Source organism: Macrosteles quadrilineatus, unplaced genomic scaffold, assembly GCF_028750875.1.
Source record: "Macrosteles quadrilineatus isolate MER2022 unplaced genomic scaffold, UCM_ALF_1.0 Scaffold_4__1_contigs__length_99947679, whole genome shotgun sequence".
NCBI lineage: Eukaryota > Metazoa > Arthropoda > Insecta > Hemiptera > Cicadellidae > Macrosteles > Macrosteles quadrilineatus.
In genome coordinates, this window is record NW_026542597.1 from 70,961,885 (window position 1) to 70,984,613 (window position 22,729).

The 22,729-nt window shown below is 37.9% G+C and overlaps 1 protein-coding gene and 1 long non-coding RNA gene across 2 annotated transcripts in view; one reads left to right on the forward strand and one right to left on the reverse strand.

Annotated features, from left to right (window-relative positions):
- LOC128992711 (basement membrane-specific heparan sulfate proteoglycan core protein-like) overlaps positions 1 to 22,729 on the forward strand; it is a 385,028-nt gene that overhangs the window by 21,132 nt on the left and 341,167 nt on the right. The window lies entirely within an intron of this gene.
- Positions 4,835 to 6,697, reverse strand: LOC128992713 (uncharacterized). The gene is made up of 3 exons (XR_008490732.1): positions 6,628 to 6,697; positions 5,689 to 5,819; positions 4,835 to 5,046 (listed from the first exon to the last, which is right to left on the reverse strand). It is a non-coding gene; the product is annotated as an uncharacterized LOC128992713 (long non-coding RNA).

Here is a 22,729-nt window from a genome sequence, read left to right on the forward strand (position 1 = left end):
GCCCTTGAAATTAAAGTCCAAACCTTGACGTTGATAAATTAGGTATTTTGTTGACTGACTGAGTCCATGGTACGCCATATTTTGTTAAACATATTTTTCCTTTTCAAAACTTTGCCCCAGAACGTCTTCAGCTTTTCTTCTCGGTTGTCTTATGTATTTTACCAACTAGTCCCACCATTCTACCCCAAAATCTACCCAATGTACATGAGTCCAGGAGTTGAATACGTCTTTTGGCCTGCGAGGGAATGATCTTTGGCAAATAATCTTCCTTTTTTGAGGATGTGTCCTGCAAAAATCCACATTTATACGACTTTCCTAGGATTCGCTTTTCCCATATCTTCATGGTGTATATGCCATATCACGGTAATTCAAGACGTAAATAGCAGTGGTTGTAAAAGTAAGAATCTACAACCGACAAAGCATAAACTCTGGCGATAAGTCATGAATCGGTTGTTCAAAGACGCACGCTTTGAATAACCATAAAATGAACCTTCCTTTTGTTTCTGTTGATAGTGTTGTGGGTTAGGCCATTGAACTGCTGTAAGATAGACTACTAAACTTAACAATAGAACTGCTCAGGAAACGCGTTAAAACCCGAGAATAGAACACAAGTGTGTCAGTTAACCCTTTGTTGTGAGATGGATTTGTTTTCGATTTAAGATTGAAGGGGAAATCGGCTGGGGTTTTAACAAAGTTTTGTGCACTATTCTGATAAGTTTGGTCAAATATTTCATCAGGAATGCAGAAACTAAGTTACATTGAGGTAAAAAAATACGATTACAGTATCTATCAACACAAGATCAATTAATGTCAAATGTTAAATGAGGCGTTTTCAATAATAAAAATTGAAGTAAAATATTCACTAATTGTTTTTAAATCAATTACTATTTCGAACAATGCTGTTTCCAGCTTTTGCGTTTCTAGGTGTTTCTAGATTCGTGTACCAATCTTCTTTCCCTCTGGGTTCCCTCTCACCCGAAGACGAGTCTCTGGGGTCAGATTCTATATCGTTAACATCTTTAAAAACGTGGTTGGGTAATTATTGAGGAAAACCGTCCGTAAAAGAAGCTTCTATAGATCTTGGAGTAATTAGGCTAAAGTAGCTAATCCTTCAAGGTGAACTTAGAAGTAGAACCAAGGGAGTTTACAGATCGTAAAACAAATCGATGCTGAAAACAAATCCATGTTGCTCTTGTTGTAACGGTAACCGGTAACACGTTTCACCTGGAGGTCGCGGTTGGAAGTCACAGTTCCACACACGGTGCCGTTCACCCTGACTGATAAGATAATGTTATTTACTGTAGAGGTTGCAACATTGTTAAGCTCTGATAACATCAGATACCGTTTGGTCGCGTTACTCGTCACAGGGCTAGGGTTGTGTTTTGGTTTCTAGACTCAGATAAATAAAAGCTCTGAATGAAGGCTATTTCTTTGGGGGTGGCCGGGTGTTTATAGTGTTCACCGTAAAATTTAGATATTATTGGTTTGATCCCAAGCTTGGTCGAAAGGTCGACATTAGAAAGTAACAAGTTTATAACTCTAGGATAACCAAAATGCTGCTAAACGAAACGTTTGAGAGCCAATTTGAGTCACTAAACCGAGATTAGGTTACGTGGGTAGCAAACGTCCACATTATCTCCCACTCTTGAAAACCGCTCACGACCATCATCAGACGCACCATTCGCTTCACTCCAGTTAGCCAATAATCATTTAGCGACTGAGCGTGCAACTTATAATCAGCTGGGCTAGCAGATCTGCATACAGCTGTGCTGCTGCGGCAGGCGAGACATAACCATGTAACCGCACTTTCTCGGCCATATACGGGCACTGACTCACCGGTGTGGACCGGTTTCTCACGTTTCGTCAGCTGATTTGTTTACGCCGATAGTTGTATTTACATAAATCAGCTGTACGGTACACGCAGCTCGGTTTAATATTCATCAGCTGGTAGTCCCTTTGATCGGCCGTCGATAAGTCACCGATGCTACTTATGGGGCATCGCTTACATTGTTGTGTGGGTTGGAGTTGGTGAGAGTTGGGGGGATTAGAGGCGTTTTGGGAAGATTATTATTTATGTGGTGTGTTTAGAATTGACTATGGAATGATTCCTAGTTTAAAGTTGTTGACGTTTTAGAATAAAAATGAACGTTTTATTAGAGCTCCGAAAAAATATGCTGCCAATTAAAAACACGCTAAAGATTAAATTAACTGATCAAGCAAAACGATATAACAACCATATAAGTAGCCTACATAACTAATCGTTGATCAGTTCCCAACTTAGGAGTCGTATAAATACATCATAATTCAAAATAATTGTTCCCCGTCACGATTTCATTCCCATATAAGGATCGGAAAACAAGTACAAAGTGATATGAATGAATAACACGTCATGTTTGATTGTGATAACGCGGCGTCAGCAATGGTGATATCATAGTGATATCGCGTTCATATTGTTAATTGTGCACAATATCAGTTGATATTGTATATAATGTAGTCATGATAGAACACGTCTAGATGGACCTTCCTTTCAAAGTGACTTGAGTTCTAATCCGTTTAATCACCAATGCGTTTAGCTACTTGTGGTTCGGAACCCAACATTAAGTTGTAACTTCGCGTAGAGATATTTTCTTTGGGCAAGGACATATCCATAAACGGAAACCCCATGAAAAATCACATAAGATGATACATTTAACTGTTATAAGACTAGTGTATGCAACTCTTGAGTAAAATTTATACAAAACATGTTCCAAACATGTCTGCACAGGTACGAGCATGTTAACAAAGTAAATGAAGTAGTGAAGTGACGAAGATATGAGTTGACTGCAACCCAATCTTCGAGTTATTGGGAAAGACGCTAAGCAGGGACGACGTTCGCCTTCAAACTTTTAACATGGCGTCGCACATAGGTTTCTCATATTCTGTGGAAACCGGAGTATATCTTATTGTGTTTTCCGTGTCTGAGTGTTCTTCAAATTAATTAGAACTGAATAAAAAAATTATAGTATAAACTTCACCTCACATATTTGTACACTCAAAAATATTGGTGACGTTTTAGGGGATTAATTTCTGTAAAGGGGGAGGGGGTTCTGTTAACATACCACATTGATGCTCACGTATTTCAAACGTATTCTATATAGTTTTACAGTTGAATCTGTTTGACGATCTTACCACTAACCGGACTATAGTTCGGCCGCTTAGAAAACGACCTGCGCGCTAATGCTAAACCAATGCTGGAGGAGGTCGCTTTCTAAGCGGCCGAACTATAGTCAGGTTTTACCCAATGAGTTGAGCGATTGATTGTAAAAATCAATTAACTTCTAGAATTGTTTCATAAGTAAGGTAATAAATCAAAACCAGCAAACAGGTTTGTTACAACATTTGGTTTAGAACACACACATTTTAGAGAGCTATTTATTTAATCATGATTTATGTGGGGACGTGCTGTTGTCATTAGAACACTTTGGCAAAAATCAAGTTGAACATTCGTAAATGGTTATGAATTGTGAGATATAAGCTTTGATTAGCGAAGACATTATGAAATCAGCTTGGCTACCACACGATTTTGTTGAATGAAGCATCAGAGAGGATAGGAATGAATGAGGATAGTGTATGATTGAATGTTTATTCATCTCCTAAATCGTAAGTGAGACATGGAGTTATGAATGAGTTACCTGATGGTGAAGATTTGTGAATGGTCATACATTGAGTGGAATATTGCCTGATCGGAGTAGGTTGGGGAAATGAGTTATTATTATTATTATTATAAAAATAATTTGGGATGGAGACCCCACCTAGAAGTGTATTATGAGTGAAGGGTGAGTGGAGAATGGAGTGAGATGATCTTTGTAGCTTTGTTACTGACTAAGATCAGCTGTTTCATTAGCCAAGATCGATTATTTCAAGCCCAATGATCATGAACAGCTGGGTCAAGTTTCAAACCATCAAAAAGTAAGTGACTTTTCTCAGACATAGATTCGGTGACCTTTTGATAGCTAGGCTAGCATTAACCACTTAGCTACCTAGCCAGTTTAATGAAGTTGAGGTAAATGAGTTGAATGAAGCTGAATATTCGTGAATGGTCATTCATTGAGTTGAATATTCACTGATCGACGAGGACAGATAGTGAAGAAAAAGTGAATGAAGCTTAGCATGTGTTAGTTACCAATCGTTGGGTGATTTGTAGGCAAGACATGAAGTTATGAATGCGTTACACGATGGTGAATATTTGTGAATGGTCATTCATTGAGCGGAATATTCCCTGATCGGTGACACAGGAAGTGGTCAGTAAGGTGGTGTCGGATAACGCGCGCTCAGCGTCTACAGATACAACATTCGATACCTTACATTGAACACGACGCAACGCCGACACGGGCATCTAGTGCGAAACTACGATTCAAAATAAGACCAAATTCAAATGTGTTTTGCTAAACGTTTAATTCCCAGCCTAGCTTAGCTGAGTCCACAAAATGTTTCTTCGAGGTGCTAAAATCCGATTCTCTCTATCAACTATCTCTATATCAATTTTTTTTAATGTTACAGGCGTAGGCTAAAAATTAACTGTGTTTTAAATACGCAATGAAACGGACATTTAAGGAAAAAACCATTTTGTTTGAACATAAAATGAACATTCGCTTAGTCTGCAGGTTTGCTGTGAAAAGGGTATTTTTAATTATTTTCATACCAGAAACATTGCATGGACTAGAAGGTTATCAACTAACTGTGAAGCTCACACATTGAGATTTGTCATTTATAATTAAGAAGAGCTTGTTTATATAAATAAGCTTTATTGAACAATAATTTTTGTATAACATAAATCCAAATATAACAACACAAACACAAATACGATGAAATTTTGTAGTCCAGGTTCCAATCACAAGAAATAACACAAACACAAATACGATGAAATTTTGTAGTCCAGTAGTAGGCCAGATTCCAATCACAAGAAATAACACAAACACAAATACGATGAAATTTTGTAGTCCAGTAGTAGGCCAGATTCCAATCACTAGAAAACCCCAATACGCTGGAGTCGAGGTACGTTGTCCACTGAAAAAAAATATAACGTAAAAATCTAATAAATCTCATTCATCGTTTATACGATCATTAAAACAATTAATTTTTTCCTTAAAATTTTTGTTATGTAAGTAATTGTTTAACAATATATCTGAGTATTCGTTGTTCTTTACTATCCTTCAATTTGTTACATGTTAGGTACTTTCATATAAAGGTAAATTCGTTCTTTGTTGCATCTATAACATGAACAACAATTCCGTCTAGTATTTTTACTAATAAATCAGTTTAAAAGCTGTTAAAGACACCTGAATAACTTTATAACAAGCGTGAAGTATGGAGGGTCAAATACTTTGACCCTCAATTTATACGCTCCCTAGCTTTTATCATAGATTAAACATACTGTATGTTTTATCTATGCTTTTATTCTAAGAAGCGGAAGCTTGAAAGTTTAGTTGAACGCCATTTAATAAACACTTCCCTATCAGCTTTGTTGGATTGCTAAATTATTCTCACTTTAACACGTAATCAAATCCTTGTAAACATATAAATTACGTAACTGAGCAACCCTTGACTACGCGTAAGCAAAATTTCAAACTTTTATTTTGTGTACATTTTTAAGTTTCAAGGATATTCAGAGTAGGTTTACAAAACATATTTTTACATAAAAGTACTTACGTTCACTCGCATTTGATTCTTGGGGTTCAACAGTTGGCTGGACTGGTGGGGGAGGGGGGCGTCTCCCCCAGACGAAATAGAATAGGCCAAGTACAGCACTGGCAGCCCCCGCGACAATGAAAGGGTGATCACTGGAAAAACATTATTATCGTATTGTTATATCACACCCTAATAAAGAACCTAATATAAAGATTTTGACACGTTGGTTAGAATTAGGAGCTTATATTGACCAATGGGAATGGTAATAAGATTCCACCGAAGAGTTAAAAAAGTTCAATCCCTTTCAAGTTGCAAGCCACTGTTTCCTTTAAGCCGTTGATATATCATAACCTTCCAACCCCCTGAGACCACGCGAAATATGTGATTTCTACTCCTTGAAAACTAAAATGCTGCAAACATACTACTTCTTGGCTAATGATAAATAATAATCAATTTAGTTAAATATGAATATACTAGCCCTTAAACGAGCTATTCCATAGCTCATTTGTCATTTTCCATTTGTCATTTGTGTGCTGCAAAAAATCATTAGTTAAAATTAATCACAAGGATTAATTTAAAAAAAAGTAACCCCCAATAATGATTTTCCATTAACAAAATTTTTGCAGCAGTAAATGTCTTGGATGGTTGATATCAATATGGCTGATATAGCTTAGATATAATTCTTAATAGAAACGATTTTTATTTTATATTGAGTTATGAATTGAAATAAAACACAGCATTTGATGTTTGCTTACAGTTAATATTACCTGTACTATTAGAGAAGATAATTTGAACATATAGCCTATCAGGTAATTCGAGCTATCAGATTTTTCGAACGATTATTAGTGAAGGGGACCAAGTTTGCTTTTATCTCAATAAACGTTGTTATATTATATTAGAACTACCACATATAAATTATACCTTACAATAACTAAATTGCTGTTAAAATGTTTGACTCACAAAATAAATGTAATGATCCTTTCCATATTTTGCCTAACTTCGAGGTGCGTCTAGTCTCCTGGTCTTCCTCTTCTTTCCTCTTTACTCTTCTTCTTTGTGGGAGTTCTTTCTCTTCTTCTTTGTCTTCTTTTATTATTCCTTATCTGCTGTATCTGTTTGTGCAGTTAAATTATTATTATTATAAATTCAACGTACACAATTGAAACGTTTCCTTCAAAATATTAAAGTTGAAGTGAATTCGTTGCTATGGATTCGACAAAATTATTTTATGGTAAATAATTTTACTAAACATTTTTATAAATATTGTTGTCTAGGCTATACAATATTTACCAAAAACAATCAATAATTTAATAATTTTGAGTACACACAACTTTAAGCTCCTAGTACAGAATCAAATAAAAGATTAAGTATACTATTTGAGTTTTATTCACTCTTATTTTAAGTTGTTCAAATTTCAAATATAATTTCCACTATTTATGAAAATGTCCCTACCGCAGCAAACTTGCAGACTAAGCGAATTTAAATTCGTCTTATTGCATTTTTACTTAACGAGATATATTTATTTCCGATTAAAATAATATTAAATTTAATGTTTAATTCGGTTTGCTGCTATGGGGAAGGTAAAACGTGTTTTTGGCCAAATTATAGTAAAGAATGAAGTAAATAAATGTGCAAGATTTAATCAAAATATCTTCATAAAAAAAGCAAACTACAACGGTTTTCTATTTCTCATGAAAATAACGTGGGAATTAAAATGTATACTCCCGCCATAGCAAAGCTGCAGACTGAACTATATCCATTAACCTGGGTAGATTTCTAATAAAATATTCGCTTAAAATTGCAAGATTTATTTCCAATTTTTAGGGAGAATCTGTAGAGAAATCTATTTTACCTCTATCATTTCTAGTATTTTCTAACTTTATGCTGACTAATAGAGACGTAAATTATTTAAATTCATTTACATATATCGTGTAGTGATTGACTATAAAACCACGAGACGCGTATGTGCCAGATTTTTTACTATAAAAATACTTGAAAAGTTTTTCGAAAATGAAGGTCGAATAACAGAAAAATACAATGTATAGAACAAGTTTGGTGCTTGTAAGTTTGTGTTTCGCCGGTGCTGGGTGACCTAAACTTAGCCTTCGCCCACCAGTTTCTACGATGTGTTATGCGTAATGTGTTCATTGTCTGGAGATGACATTATTGCTGGATGTCGTAACAGATCACCACTCCTTCATGAATCTACAGGTGGTGATTCGATACAGAACTAGTCCGAAATATTGCTTATATCCGAGAAAATATGACCTGAAAGTATGAACGTGGTCTAATATAACCATAGATTGGTGATTCTATACAGTATAAAATGGAATAAGTATTTCTAATCGGACAAACAGCTGAAATGCTGATCTATTATAGATCAAACACATTATAGTTGATGGGTTAATGCGAAATAAACTTGCGGATCCAAACCAAAACCTTAACCCGTCACGGTACTGTAGGTATTCCTACCTTTTATGTCTTTAAACATTGTAAATAAGTGTTATGAATCGAATGTCACAAACAAACAACATTTTTAACTGACTTCCCCACTACCAACAAAAGGAGGAGGTTCTCAATTTGTCTGTGGCGATGTTTCAAGTAACAGTATTGCAATTAACTGTTTATCTTGACAACATTGTTATGAAGAGTTTATTTTTGGAAGCCAGTGTAAGTCTGGGTCTGAATCACAACATACGTGCAACATCTGTTGAGAGACGTGCGCCGATCTGGCACAGAGGGAAAAACTTGTAAGACAACGTTTTCAGATAAAGGTTTTGTATATTTTTGTGGATGCTATTGAAAAAATATATATTTTCTGTCGTTAAACTGAAATCGTCAATATACCATAGACTAACCAAGAATTAGGGATCGGTTTGGACCCAACTGGGAGTATTTTAACCCACGAGCATAAGAGTAGAATGGAGTGAGGTGCTTTGTGCAGTTCTGTTTCTGACCAGCTGTTTTTTGCCAGGACCATTGAAATCCCAATGCTCATTAACAGGTTTAATTTCAGTACCATTAACAAGTTATTGCATTTTTTTAGGATCGAACCAAGTACTAACAAGATAAATATTCTAAAAATTATAAACAGAATATGATGCGGTTACGTTTTTGCAGTTGTGGATAGCAGCAGTGTTTTTAATTTAAATATACCTATATTAAAACTCACAGTTAGTCGCTTCTTTGGTGAGACAAGATCATTAACCAGCTACCCTTGGTGATTGGGCTGTCAATAAATGATACATAAGAAACATCTGCTCTTAAGTCACTAACTAAGCTACAAATGACACATCACTCAGTAGCTACACTCATGTTTAGCTAAGGATACGCACATACTTCACCGTCCTAAATCTTAAGAATCCTAAATCCTAAGAAATTAGTAATCTATGCTAGGAAATCGTTTAAACGGAGTGTGTTTAGTAATTCATAACGTACCCTGCGAACACAAAAATGTCCCTTTTTCTGGATATAAATCCCACAAGCGGCACCATTGTCGTGGCATGTGGTATGTGTCGGCCGAGACATGACGTAACCTTATCAGACAGGTCAAGGTCACGTCACGCTTATCACCTGCCCTCCTACTCTAGCGCTGCCACTCCCTGAATGTCTAGGGCAATGATCTTCTTGTGTACAAACGAGTATTTAAACTGTTTTCAGATTACATTTTGGGTTTTGGAGTTATCACTCTTGTATTTCTTGCGAAATAAATTAAACCTAGTAGATGTTCCGGGGGTGTGATTCGATAAATTAGTAATTTTGAACTTCCTTCTTTATATATTTTTGTTAGAACTTAATTTCAAAAACTCACCAAGTTTATAAAGTAGTTATTCAAATGTACTTGACAATGGTGTTTGCAGTGTAAAAGTCCCTTTTCAACTTGTGGATGCAATAACGTTTTGTATTGGCATGAGTCATTGGTGTTTTGCCTACGATAAGATAAAAATCTCTTAAAAATGTTCTATAAGCTCAGCGACCTCTAAATGGTAGTACAACCATAGAATAAATAAACACCTCTTGGTGTTTATTTACTCTAGGGTACAACGGATTTAGATTGTGAAAACTATCGTACATAGCCTGTCTGTATAACAAACCAAACTAACCACTTAAAACTACGAATCACTTGGAAAAGTAGCTTAATTGAGATATTACGTTATTTCTCGAAGAATTATAATTAGTTCCATCCATGGATTAAAACATATTGAGAAGTTGAAGAAACAACTTTTATTTTCATATATTGTATCACTTCAAGTTTTGAATCACCTTTAATTCAAGCTTTATTGCCATTAAAGCATTGAGATGTTATTAATGGCAACTCGTGTGCTAATCTAAGAAAAACGCTAGAGATGCAATGTTTGCCGCAGACGTCTTCCATCATTTTCTAGAATATTTTTTGCAGACACTAAACATTTATAATCTCTTACAAAACCATGTTTAGTTGGATTCCCTGCATTCCTTTCATCCGCAAATTCTGGCATGCCTCGCCGTAGTATGCCACTGAATTGCCAAGTCTGCCATTTCTTTGCCAAATGTGTGGCCTTGCCATTGACTCCCATGCCAGCTGTCTGGCACTTTTTATTAATATTAATAACAGCACGTCCACGAAAGCCATTATGTTTGTGAAATGAACTTGTCCCTTGATGATTCATACTTTTATGACAGCGCGTTGGTCGTATTTTCGGCGGTGACTTCAGAATGGGCGCGACTCGTGAAATAGTGCGGACGTGGAAATCTCGGTTTTGGGCTGACGCCAGTTGTTTTGGCTCGTTTTTCGGGATATTTCAACAACTTTGTTGACCGAGCGCTAAGTAAGGAATACTTCAGTTGCTTCTGCTTTAGTTTTCCGTGCTTTGGATGTCGGGATACCTTGGACTTACTAAAGCAAATTTTCTTCAATTACACCTTTCATGGTAGAGAATTACCTCATCGAAAAGAAGTTCCATATAACATAAAAATACTTAAATTTTGGGGTAGGATTTTTTAATTTTACGTGAATTTATTCGAACAAAACCTTGCATAACTTATGGTTTTTGAAAAATTATTTGAAATGATTTTTTATATTTATCCGCTTAAAGACATAAGGTTACAATGGATATATAGCTTAAAGTGCTTAATGATATCATAAAAGTACCGGTAAGCCAACTACACAGTGACATTTTTTACGTTTTGAAAGGGGACGGTCCAAACCCTGGTCTTGTTACTATCTAACGTCGGCCTTTTTGTTAGATAGCATCAATAATTCATAGCCCAATGACAAGTATGATGGCATCTGTATCCAGTAACGATCTTGCTTGGAATCGAACCAGCGACCTTCAGATTTGCAGGCAAGCTCAATAACCACTCGTTTACCCAGACGACAAAATGATAACAAAGTCATTGACAAAAAGCAATATATCAATAGAAAGACAAACATAAACGATTTTTTGCCCTACTAAGGGCTCAAGCATCCCATAATAACAAAGTGAGCGATTAAAAAACTTCATTCAGCAGGTGGCAGCTCTTTTGTTATTGTGTCTCTTACATTTGGGGTTTTCATAGAGATTAGAGAATCACTCTGCTAATAGCTAAACGTTTTGATCCATTCCAGTGTTGTACAAATGGAGCACCTGCATTTTGTGTTGATTTGTACCAAATGAAGAATGACGATGACGTTGGACATGGGTAGGCGTCAGGAGTTAAATGCCAGCATTGAATGACTAGTGCTAGTCAAAAGCCAATGCTGTAAGTTTGATTCAAAGACCCAAAATAACTCAAAGACTGAAAGGACTATTTGGAAACACTCTGTACTTCCTCCAGTAGCTCATTTCATTAACCACACGTTGACCTACTCTCCCATGTGTTTTCAGTGTATAAATATGCGCAGCCGACATAAAGTCTTAAGACGTAGCTCTTGCTTTATAAGCGGCCTAAGTGGCAGTAAAATGTTTGCATGCGCCGCAAACAAAGCAAAGCGTGTCGCGGGCTCAGCACGTGCGTGGCCGTGGAATATTGGCTCCGTCGCGGGGAATAGTCAATAGGCTCTTTGTGGCATCAGGAATAGGCTCTCCAATTACTACGGACAAAATAACTTGAGAGTACTTTGGGCTGTGCCATGTGGGTTAAAGTGGTAGTATATTATTGACGTATGCTTAAAATACAGGAGGGAGGCAATAGGCTCTTTGTGGCATCAGGAATAGGCTCTGCAATCGCTACGGGTAAAATAACTTGAGAGTACTTTGGGCTGTGAGTGTATTCTTTAACTTGTGGGTTAAAGTGGTAGGGTATTATTGGCGTATGCTTAAAATGCAGAAGGGAGGCAATAGGCTCTTCGTGGCGTCAGGAATAGGCTCTCCAATCACTACGGGCAAAATAACTTCAGAGTACTTTGGGCTGTGAGTGTATTCTTAACTTGTGATGTTAAAGTGGTAGGGTATTATTGGCGTATGCTTAAAATACAGGAGCGAGCCAATAGGCTCTTTGTGGTGTCAGGAATAGGCTCTCCAGTCACTACGGGCAAAATAACTTGAGAGTACTTTGGACTGTGAGTTTATTCTTAACTTGTGGGTTAAAGTGGTAGGATATTATTGACGTATGCTTAAAATAAGGAGGAGAATAGGCAATAGACTCTTTTTGGCATCAGGAATAGGCTTTCCAATCTCTACCGTCAAAATAGTTTGAAGTTTCTTTGAATGTGTTGTGCTGAAAACCCTCAACAAAACTTGGGATATTCACGTGGGAGGATATTGAATGGGCTGTGTCTACTTTAAGGAAGCAGGGAAGATGCAATATGCTCTTTAGAACATGCACAAAGCTGGTCCATCATTTATATACTTTCCAATAGTTACACAAATTATTTGAGGGTTCTTTATGTTCTATACGAAATTCCTCGAACTTTCATATAATCACACTGTTATACATGGAAGGATGTTAAAAAAGCCTATTCATCTTAGGTATAGATAATATGTCTTTAGCTCCAGTCGGTCACTTTTGCCAAACGTAAATTTCAAGTAAGATTGTTAATTTGTGCAAACAGTAGGTCAATCATCTTTTTGCTGAGACATGACGGGATTTTCTTGGACGCTGTGAGAGAGATGAGCTAGTAGTAGTCTGACTTGCCGGGTCGGGTATGTGGTGGGCAGCAACTTGTGGTAGGTTTATATTGGTAATGTAATATATTACTTCCCGGATGTAAAGATAAATTGCTGTCATAATTTGCAAATCTTTGAAAACTTATGTGCAGGTTTCTTTTCGTTCCAGGCAGCTGGGTATTTTTATAACAGTTGTTACACTATCATTAACAATTGAGATAGAGAAGCAACTTGGCGTATTTTTATCCAAACATGATAGAGGATTTAATGTAGAATGGGGTGAGATGTCTTGTGTAGCTTTTACTGACTAATGCCTTCTCTTTATTGAGCCAGAATCCTGATTAACTTCCCAATGACCTATAAGATCTATAAGATTCAACTTCGAACCTTGAAAACGCTACTGACTTTTCTCAGGATTGTATCGTTGACCTTTTTATTGATACTGAAGTACCTTCGCTGCCTTTTTGAAGGGTTATTATTCGTTTTAGTATGTTTTCGTGCTATTTCATCAGCTGTGATCTTTACAAAAACTAGTAAGGAAGATCTTTTTATCCATTAAAATGAAATTTTTTGTGATAATAGTGATAATAGTTTTGTTTTATATCAAACTATAGTTCGTCCCAGTGCAGTTTTACTCTCAATAGGGGGCCCTCAAAATATCTTCCAGTCCAGCCAGGAATCGGTTATCAACCATACAGACAGTGAAGCGGAGGTGTTAGTATATGATTGGGGAATAACCCGGTGGGAATCTAATACCAGGGGAATGTCTCCAATAACACAGATACCCGGTCATCCGACGACTTATACCCTGCATTACCTACCTAAGCCATCATTTGGTCAAGATTGCTCTCATTTGATAAATGATCCGACCTAGTTGTGGGTGTAAACAAACTTCACATCTTACATATCCAATCCAATCTTCTTGGGGGGTTCCAAATGTTTATATAAGTTGTGTTTAGTGATTAAATTTCCTGGTCGCAACGAATGCTTATGAGATAAATTTTAATTTTTTCCCTGATTTAGGGTTTTTATATCTACAGGGTCCGCAAGAGATTAGTTCAACTTCATACCTAAGCCATACGGTATTGTAATTTATTTTACGTATGATCCTGTGTTAGTTGTTTCGGACACACACCACAGTGTAGTTGTAAACGCAATTGTTGGCAAGATTGGTCATCTGAATAAATATTATGACCTTAAATTTGAATTGTTGACTTTCAGATAAAAGAGACGAGGTTGACAAACAAATTAACTTCCTTCTTTTCCCGACACCACCCCTTATAATAGGTTTTAACTTAATCATAGGGTAAATAAGGGGCATAGACTACAAGACAAAGCATATCAGTTGATGAATTGAGGAAGACAATGTGAAAGCATTGTCGATTCTAGCTCGTTAACTCAGAGGTTTTTGACAAATAGGTAGGCATAGTCTTTTGTTCATCAAATAAGGAGAAAACAGAGTGATGTCAAAAAAACTATGTACCCAGTATGCCAACCTCATCCATTAAATCTGCTTGTCAACATATTCTATTTTAGGACAAAATACCTATTTGGATGAACAGACTCGACAGAAATATGAGTAAAACTAAACTTTTATCATGTAGCCGATACAACAAACAATGGATGGCTAATAATGAAATTGTACACAATAATCTTTTCTTGACACTCTGTAGCATACAAATTGATAAGTTTGAGTGACGTTCATTTTCAGTCCGTTCCTCGGCTACAACTTAACATGAGGTATATATTACTCCGTATTCAAAGATCCACAGACCTTTTCATACAGTGTCCCAGTAGTTATATTCATATATCTTACGCAAATTTGACTCATTCACCAGTACAATTGTCCAGTACAAATTGTTAGCTCCCTATGTAGCGGACCGTGTGCGGCGGCGTGAACACTGCTGACTTTAGTTCCAGGAACTTCTCGCCTCGGTCAACATCCGCTACCTCCTGGACACCCTACACCGACGTCACCTCGCGTGGCGGAGTCCTTAGTGGATTGGGTAACCTAAAGGGGGAAAAGTCGGAACAGTTTCTTCCAAAAAAAGGGTTTTGGAGCCCATGAAGATTATGTTTTTCCATCAATGTTTCGACATCCAGAAGCGGTGTCTAATTGTTGAAATTGTTGCAAGAGTGTGGATTATTTTGAGAAAACTTAGTGAATTATCCCTAAACTTTGATCATTGTAGATTTCTCATCGCGAAATAGCTCATGTTTGAATTCTTGTTGGATTCATTGCAACTCAAAGGGAATTCTCGGAATAGTTATACAAAGGGAGTGTTGAGTTTTTGAATCCATCTAGATTATGATTGCGTTTAACTTCGTTATGCATTGTATAAGTTGAGTGTTAAATTGTTGAAATAACAGCAAATGCATGAATGTTTTAAGGAAACCTTTGGTTTGTTGTTAAATTTGTACATTGTTGGTTATATTATTTGGTTATATAATTTGAACATCACGATATAGCTCATGTGCTGATTCTTGGTGGATTGAGTAGCTCAAAAGGGGATTTCAACAAATACTCTATCCAATGAGAGTGTTACGTTTTAACTCCATTTAGATTATATTTCTGCTTCAATTGTAGGTTTCAAAATCCAGAGGTTAAGTTTCAAACTAATTATAGTTTCATAGGTATCAAAAAACCTCAATGAATTTGTTAGTTTATTTGATTACTGTGTAGTAGGTGAATTTTTACAGCACGTAAAAAATGCATTTCTCGGTGAAGTTGAAAGTATCCTTTTGTTTCATGACTCAAGTTGTGTCTTTTAAAACTGTTCTTGTCTAAAAGAAATTGTGAATGTTTTTTTTTTATAAATAATAGATTTAAGTTACCAAATAAGTAGTAATAGTTTCAAATGAAACTAATTCTTTAGGTGAAGTATTTAAGTATAGATGATCAACAAGGAGTGATTGAGTGATTTTATAAATCATTTGCCTGAAGAGTTTTGATAGTTAAACTATTAAATAAATCAAAGTAAATAAACAAGTGAAGTTGGAAATTATATTTATGTTTAAAATTAATGATCAAATTACAGTCATGGAACTGAATTAGCACTGTCGTACATAAAGAAGAGTACCGAATTCGTTCCGGAGCTGTTAAATTATTACTCTAACCATAAACCATTGTTTTGCACACATCAAGCCTAAGCACAGCTGGTTCTGGCCTAGCTCTAATTTGAAGGTCTACTATTGTCATAGTCGCACATTAGACTTGCAAAGTTTATTTGCGAGTTTCTTACGAACTAGTTAGCATAATAGAGCGCAACTGCCTCGTGAACATTAAAACACAAATCTTCACTTTAATTGTTGTACGTGTGGCTAAAAACATACAGTTGGGGGTTAAATAGTTAAATAGCAATGAAAGAACGTAGGCCTAAATAAATGTACAAAATGATTTCAGTTTTTCATATATTTTTTTTCATATTTTAAGTTACCCTCTATTGGCTATATCATCAGTTCACGACATATTAGGACCAATTTTTTTATTCATCAGTTTTGACCAACAATTTTCATAGTATTGTTTGGAAGATGTTATAATCAACATTTACGAATAGTTATAAAGTTAACCCTTCTTTTTTCTTTTCACCCTTGTCATTGAAATAAAAAATCATAACAATATTATTACTTCTTTAATATTTGTTGAATGTAAATCTTTGTACAGTTTGCTCAAATTTTACACTTTGTTAAACTGGGTTTCCTCCTTGCATACGCCATCGGTGGTACTTTTATAGATAGTATTATTTTGACAACATAATTTAAAAGGTAATGATTTATGATTATACTCACTTAGTTAACCAAGTGTCAAATTAAAGTAACGCTCTAATAACATGCCAAACAATGTACGAGTGATATCTTAAATATCCAGAAAAGGCTGTTTTATTACTTCAACTCGAGCAGGGCAGACCATTCTATTTCAAAGCAAAAATTACATAAATATAAATACATAGGTTACTATAAAACTTGTCTTGTTCAGAAAACTTCGGTTGTACAGTGCAATGGAAACCCGATTTGGAACCAACTCATATAGATGCAGCAAATTATATTATCTTGGTCAGCTACCTATGATGTCATTACAACAAATTTAAATAATCTCATTGTTAAAATCCCAAACGACTCTCTGGTTCGAAAAACCTTTATATATAGACAAGAAGAAATTTCCGATGTCACAGCATTTCCATACTGGTTTAGCACTATTTAAATCGCCCTCATTAGATTTGCAAGTTCATTTGCGTATTTACTACTGAGCGGTTAACATACAAGTTTTAAACTACTTGCACGACTCAAGTTACTCGATCGTAGATAACGACCACCTAGTGGGTCCTAGTGGTTGAAGGTGAAGATCGACTTAGAAAACAGGTGTGGTTTCTTGTTTTATTTTTATTTTGTTGGTGCACTATGTCAAAAGTCTTATTCGATTAAAATCAATGTCAGAAGCCAACTAGATTTTTTCATATGAGGAGGCGTCCAAACGCCACCAAAAAGGTGCAGGGACTTTGTCCATCAGTCTTCATTCCATTCAATCTTCCATTCAATCTTGGGGAACAAAGTAAATGTAAACAAACATTTTGAGACCGATGGTATGAATATGAGGAGTTTCACTTTTACCTGACACAAATGATTTGATTGCTCATTATCTCAAGGATATTGTAAATTCTTACTTTATATCTTACTTTGCCTAAATAAGTAAGGTGCCGAATGCCTACAATTGCAATTCTATGCCATGCCAGGATTTGGATTTAGTACTTTATCAGTAACATCTAAACACAACTTGCATTGATTACGTATCACAACGATCCTTACCATTGATAGTATGTGTACTCCAAGTTGAACTTCCCCGGGTGTCTGGGCTGGAAGGCTGGCAGAGTGGCAGGTCCGGTGTACGTATAAGGTGAGGACGTCTCGACTGGCCCTGGTCTGCTCTAGACACGTGGGTTGTTGGCATTCCAGCGTAGCTTTGGTGTCATTCATTACATACACGTGTCTATGTCTAATAACAAACCTGTGTACTCCAAGTTGATCTTCCCCGGGTGCCTGGGCTGGAAGGCTGGCAGCGTGGCAGGTTCGGTGTACGTATAAGGTGAGGACGTCTCGTCTGGCCCTGGTCTGGTCTAGACACGTAGGTTGTTGGCATTCCAGAGTAGCTTCGGTGTCATTCATTACATACACGTGTCTATGTCTAATAACAAACCTGTGTACTCCAAGTTGATCTTCCCCGGGTGCCTGGGCTGGAAGGCTGGCAGAGTGGCAGGTCCGGTGTACGTATAAGGTGAGGACGCCTCGTCTGGCCCTGGTCTGCTCTAGACACGTGGGTTGTTGGCATTCCAGCGTAGCTTCGGTGTCATTCATTACATACACGTGTCTATGTCTAATATCAAACCTGTGTACTCCAAGTTGATCTTCCCCGGGTGTCTAGGTTGGGAGGCTGGCAAAGTGGCAGGTCCGGTGTACGTATAAGGTGAGGACGCCTCGTCTGGCCCTGGTCTGGTCTAGACACGTGGGTTGTTGGCATTCCAGCGTAGCTTCGGCGTCATTCATTACATACACGTGTCTATGTCTAATAACAAACCTGTGTACTCCAAGTTGATCTTCCCCGGGTGCCTGGGCTGGAAGGCTGGCAGAGTGGCAGGTCCGGTGTACGTATAAGGTGAGGACGCCTCGTCTGGCCCTGGTCTGGTCTAGACACGTGGGTTGTTGGCATTCCAGCGTAGCTTCGGCGTCATTCATTACATACACGTGTCTATGTCTAATATCAAACCTGTGTACTCCAAGTTGAACCTCCCCGGGTGCCTGGGTTGGGAGGCTGGCAGAGTGGCAGGTCCGGTGTACGTATAAGGTGAGGACGCCTCGTCTGGCCCTGGTCTGGTCTAGACACGTGGGTTGTTGGCATTCCAGCGTAGCTTCGGCGTCATTCATTACATACACGTGTCTATGTCTAATAACAAACCTGTGTGCTCCAAGTTGAACTTCCCCGGGTGTCTGGGCTGGCAGCGTGGCAGGTCCGGTGTACGTATAAGGTGAGGACGCCTCGTCTGGCCCTGGTCTGGTCTAGACACGTGGGTTGTTGGCATTCCAGAGTAGCTTCGGTGTCATTCATTACATACACGTGTCTATGTCTAATAACAAACCTGTGTGCTCCAAGTTGAACTTCCCCGGGTGTCTGGGCTGGGAGGCTGGCAGCGTGGCAGGTCCGGTGTACGTATAAGGTGAGGACGTCTCGACTGGCCCTGGTCTGCTCTAGACACGTGGGTTGTTGGCATTCCTGCGTAGCTTCGGTGTCATTCATTACATACACGTGTCTATGTCTAATAACAAACCTGTGTGCTCCAAGTTGAACTTCCCCGGGTGTCTGGGCTGGGAGGCTGGCAGCGTGGCAGGTCCGGTGTACGTATAAGGTGAGGACGTCTCGACTGGCCCTGGTCTGCTCTAGACACGTGGGTTGTTGGCATTCCTGCGTAGCTTCGGTGTCATTCATTACATACACGTGTCTATGTCTAATAACAAACCTGTGTGCTCCAAGTTGAACTTCCCCGGGTGTCTGGGCTGGGAGGCTGGCAGCGTGGCAGGTCCGGTGTACGTATAAGGTGAGGACGTCTCGTCTGGCCCTGGTCTGGTCTAGACACGTGGGTTGTTGGCATTCCTGCGTAGCTTCGGTGTCATTCATTACATACGTACGTGTCTATGTCTAATAACAAACCCGTGTACTCCAAGTTGAACCTCCCCGGGTGCCTGGGCTGGGAGGCTGGCAGCGTGGCAGGTCCGGTGTACGTATAAGGTGAGGACGTCTCGACTGGCCCTGGTCTGGTCTAGACACGTGGGTTGTTGGCATTCCAGCGTAGCTTCGGTGTCATTCATTACATACACGTGTCTATGTCTAATATCAAACCTGTGTACTCCAAGTTGATCTTCCCCGGGTGTCTAGGTTGGGAGGCTGGCAAAGTGGCAGGTCCGGTGTACGTATAAGGTGAGGACGCCTCGTCTGGCCCTGGTCTGGTCTAGACACGTGGGTTGTTGGCATTCCAGCGTAGCTTCGGCGTCATTCATTACATACACGTGTCTATGTCTAATAACAAACCTGTGTACTCCAAGTTGATCTTCCCCGGGTGCCTGGGCTGGAAGGCTGGCAGAGTGGCAGGTCCGGTGTACGTATAAGGTGAGGACGCCTCGTCTGGCCCTGGTCTGGTCTAGACACGTGGGTTGTTGGCATTCCAGCGTAGCTTCGGTGTCATTCATTACATACACGTGTCTATGTCTAATAACAAACCTGTGGATGAAGTGGACCAATGAAATTCCTCTATACTTCGGACGAATTGTTCAAATTAAATCTGTGTACTTGGATTCAGTTGGAGAAAAAGAGGTTGACGTCTTAAATTCACTAATTTTCCATCGGTGTTGGTCCTTTGCGTAGAGCCTTTGACCATAGATTTAAGAGTAGACCTACTACTATTTAATTTATGCTTTGACATTGTGTAGGCCACTGAAGTATACACTTCATCTATATTGTACTTCAGCACAATACTTTTTCACGTCACAAGGAACGTTAAATGATCAACTGAAAGAGTTACTGAAAGAGCCAACTGTCAAAGTTATATTGTCTTCCTAATTGTTGTTACCGGTACTATAGGGTAAAGATGCCATAGTTGCCAATAAGTTGGACTGCGTATAGAATTAATTGACATCAGTGTACTCTGTCGCTGGCTAAATTAAACTGCTTTAATTGCTGTCTTAAACCTAGGCGTACTTCTATGTGTACTTCTATCAATTTCCAAAATCCCTTACAATTTTTTTAATCTTTATTATTCACCAACATGAAACACACGTGAGATTTTTTCAAAATCAAAAGTGTATCGTATGAATACTAAAATTACCAAAACTGATCAATTAAATCGTGGCTGCAATGGAAGGTAAAATATCTTGATTCGTAGTCTGACATCCTAGCTCTCGCCTTATGTTCATCAACCTCACTAATTTTATTTGTTAACCAAAGAAAATGTATAACGGAATACAATCATTCAAAAGGTGTAACCATTTGTTGGAACTTTTTTACGAATTAATATCTGCAACCGACCCAAAGAACGACGATCTAATCGATGGGTGAGAAGTTTCCTAAAAAATTATTGTCTAATTCTGTTTCTTTTTTGCAGGTTAGTAACCCAGACGTTTCAAGTCACAATGAACAATTGAACATGTAAAGGTAAAAACGTAACTAATGTGTTATACATTTATACTAAGAATTTAATCGTCACTTAGAACTGCACTTAGAACTTATTTCGTTATTTAGTGCATTCGGCAAGAAACAGCATTTCGTAACTGAGCTCATTTTAGTAATGCAATGCACTATTGCTCAAACAATGGCTTATAATGCAAATGCAATGCAAGTAACGTTTTAGTCACGTAGACAGTACTAATCACTGAATCAGCCGTTATAAAATTTACACATGCATCATCAACCAATGCTGATTCGCTCTCTCCTTTCACAGACACGTCGGCTAATAAAATGCTGATAGTTTGTTAATGTTTAGTTTATTGATTCTTTTTAACAAATTTCTCATATGGTGAGGAAGTAACGTAAATGGTAAAGTAAGACCTAGACTCGGGACCGATTCATTTTTAATTTTGATGTACCCAGATATCGAAACACTATTATCTGATACTTAAATTACCTTTTATGTCCGTGAACGCGATAACTCGATTAATTATGGTGAAAATTAAATTGAACGAATTTAATTTAATTTGGTATGAATATGAATGTGTGTTGTACTGAATAAACTTGAAGGATTTCGTGAACGAGCAAGATGGGGAAATGGTAACTAGGTGTCATGGGATTTTAAAGTTAGTTGTTTTTAAATTTTTCTTTTAAAACATGAAAATTCATGATTGTAAAAATTCCTTGAGTAAACATTTTTACCTGCGGAAATAATGCACATTCTCCACCACAACGCATATATTTATGTTTGTAAGTTAATTTATTACTACGGTACAATCATCGCCTATTTTCATCTCAAGGCTGAACATGTGGTCAACTAATCCAAACGATCCTACAGATTAAGTACGCAGATTTGTCAGCGGTACAATTTGGAGCGGGATGAGTAATACTGATTGACTACTGAACATCCAACATTGTGAGAAGTGTAAAAGCAGATTCTGGATATCAAGGATAAAGATTATGTATACGTAGGGTGGTGTGAAGAAGAGGTGTTATATCATCCGTGGTTGCTGTTGTTTGTTGTCATAGCTCGAGTGGTCTGAAGGGGTTTGAGATAAATTTTGTGACTCAATCATACTAGGTTGTGTATTATTAATCTTGTGAAGAGGCTTTGATGAGTGACTTAATTAGGATGGACGGAGACGTCTTCATTTAAGAATGAGGTTACCGCTCTACACAATCATAACATACGATGTGTGTATATTGTAACATTGTATAAACATACACCTTTTGATCTATTAGCGCTAAGTATAGTGATATACGTCAGTACTCTATGCTATCACGGAAGCGTTATCTTAACTTTGCTACTCATGCTGTTTGATTCCTCTATCATCGTACCGTTTCTCCAAAAGACTCCAGAGGCTATCACATCGCCTAGTCATGCGGTGATGAGGTAACACCACCGTCAGTAGGTCACGGGTTCAATCCCAGCTGCATGTGCTCATTACCACCTGAACACCCGATCAGCTGATGTGCTCCTGTGTGACCTTTCCCGCCAAACCGCCAACCGGTCTGTAGGTGCCGACATCAGCTGATACCTGTGTTTGACTAACGGATGATGGAAATGATTGTATGTTGAGTTTGTGAGTAGTCGGACCAGGCACAGATCTTTTGTGGGCTGGTACACCTACATGGACCAGCTGTTGCAAATTTTATCAAAACGATTAAACCCAGTTAGATTGGCTACTCACAAAGTTGATTTATATTCAAAAAACCATAATTTTCCCCAAAATCTTTGTCTTAAGTCAAACATAGAAGAAGCTACAACTTACAATTATGGGGTTTCAGC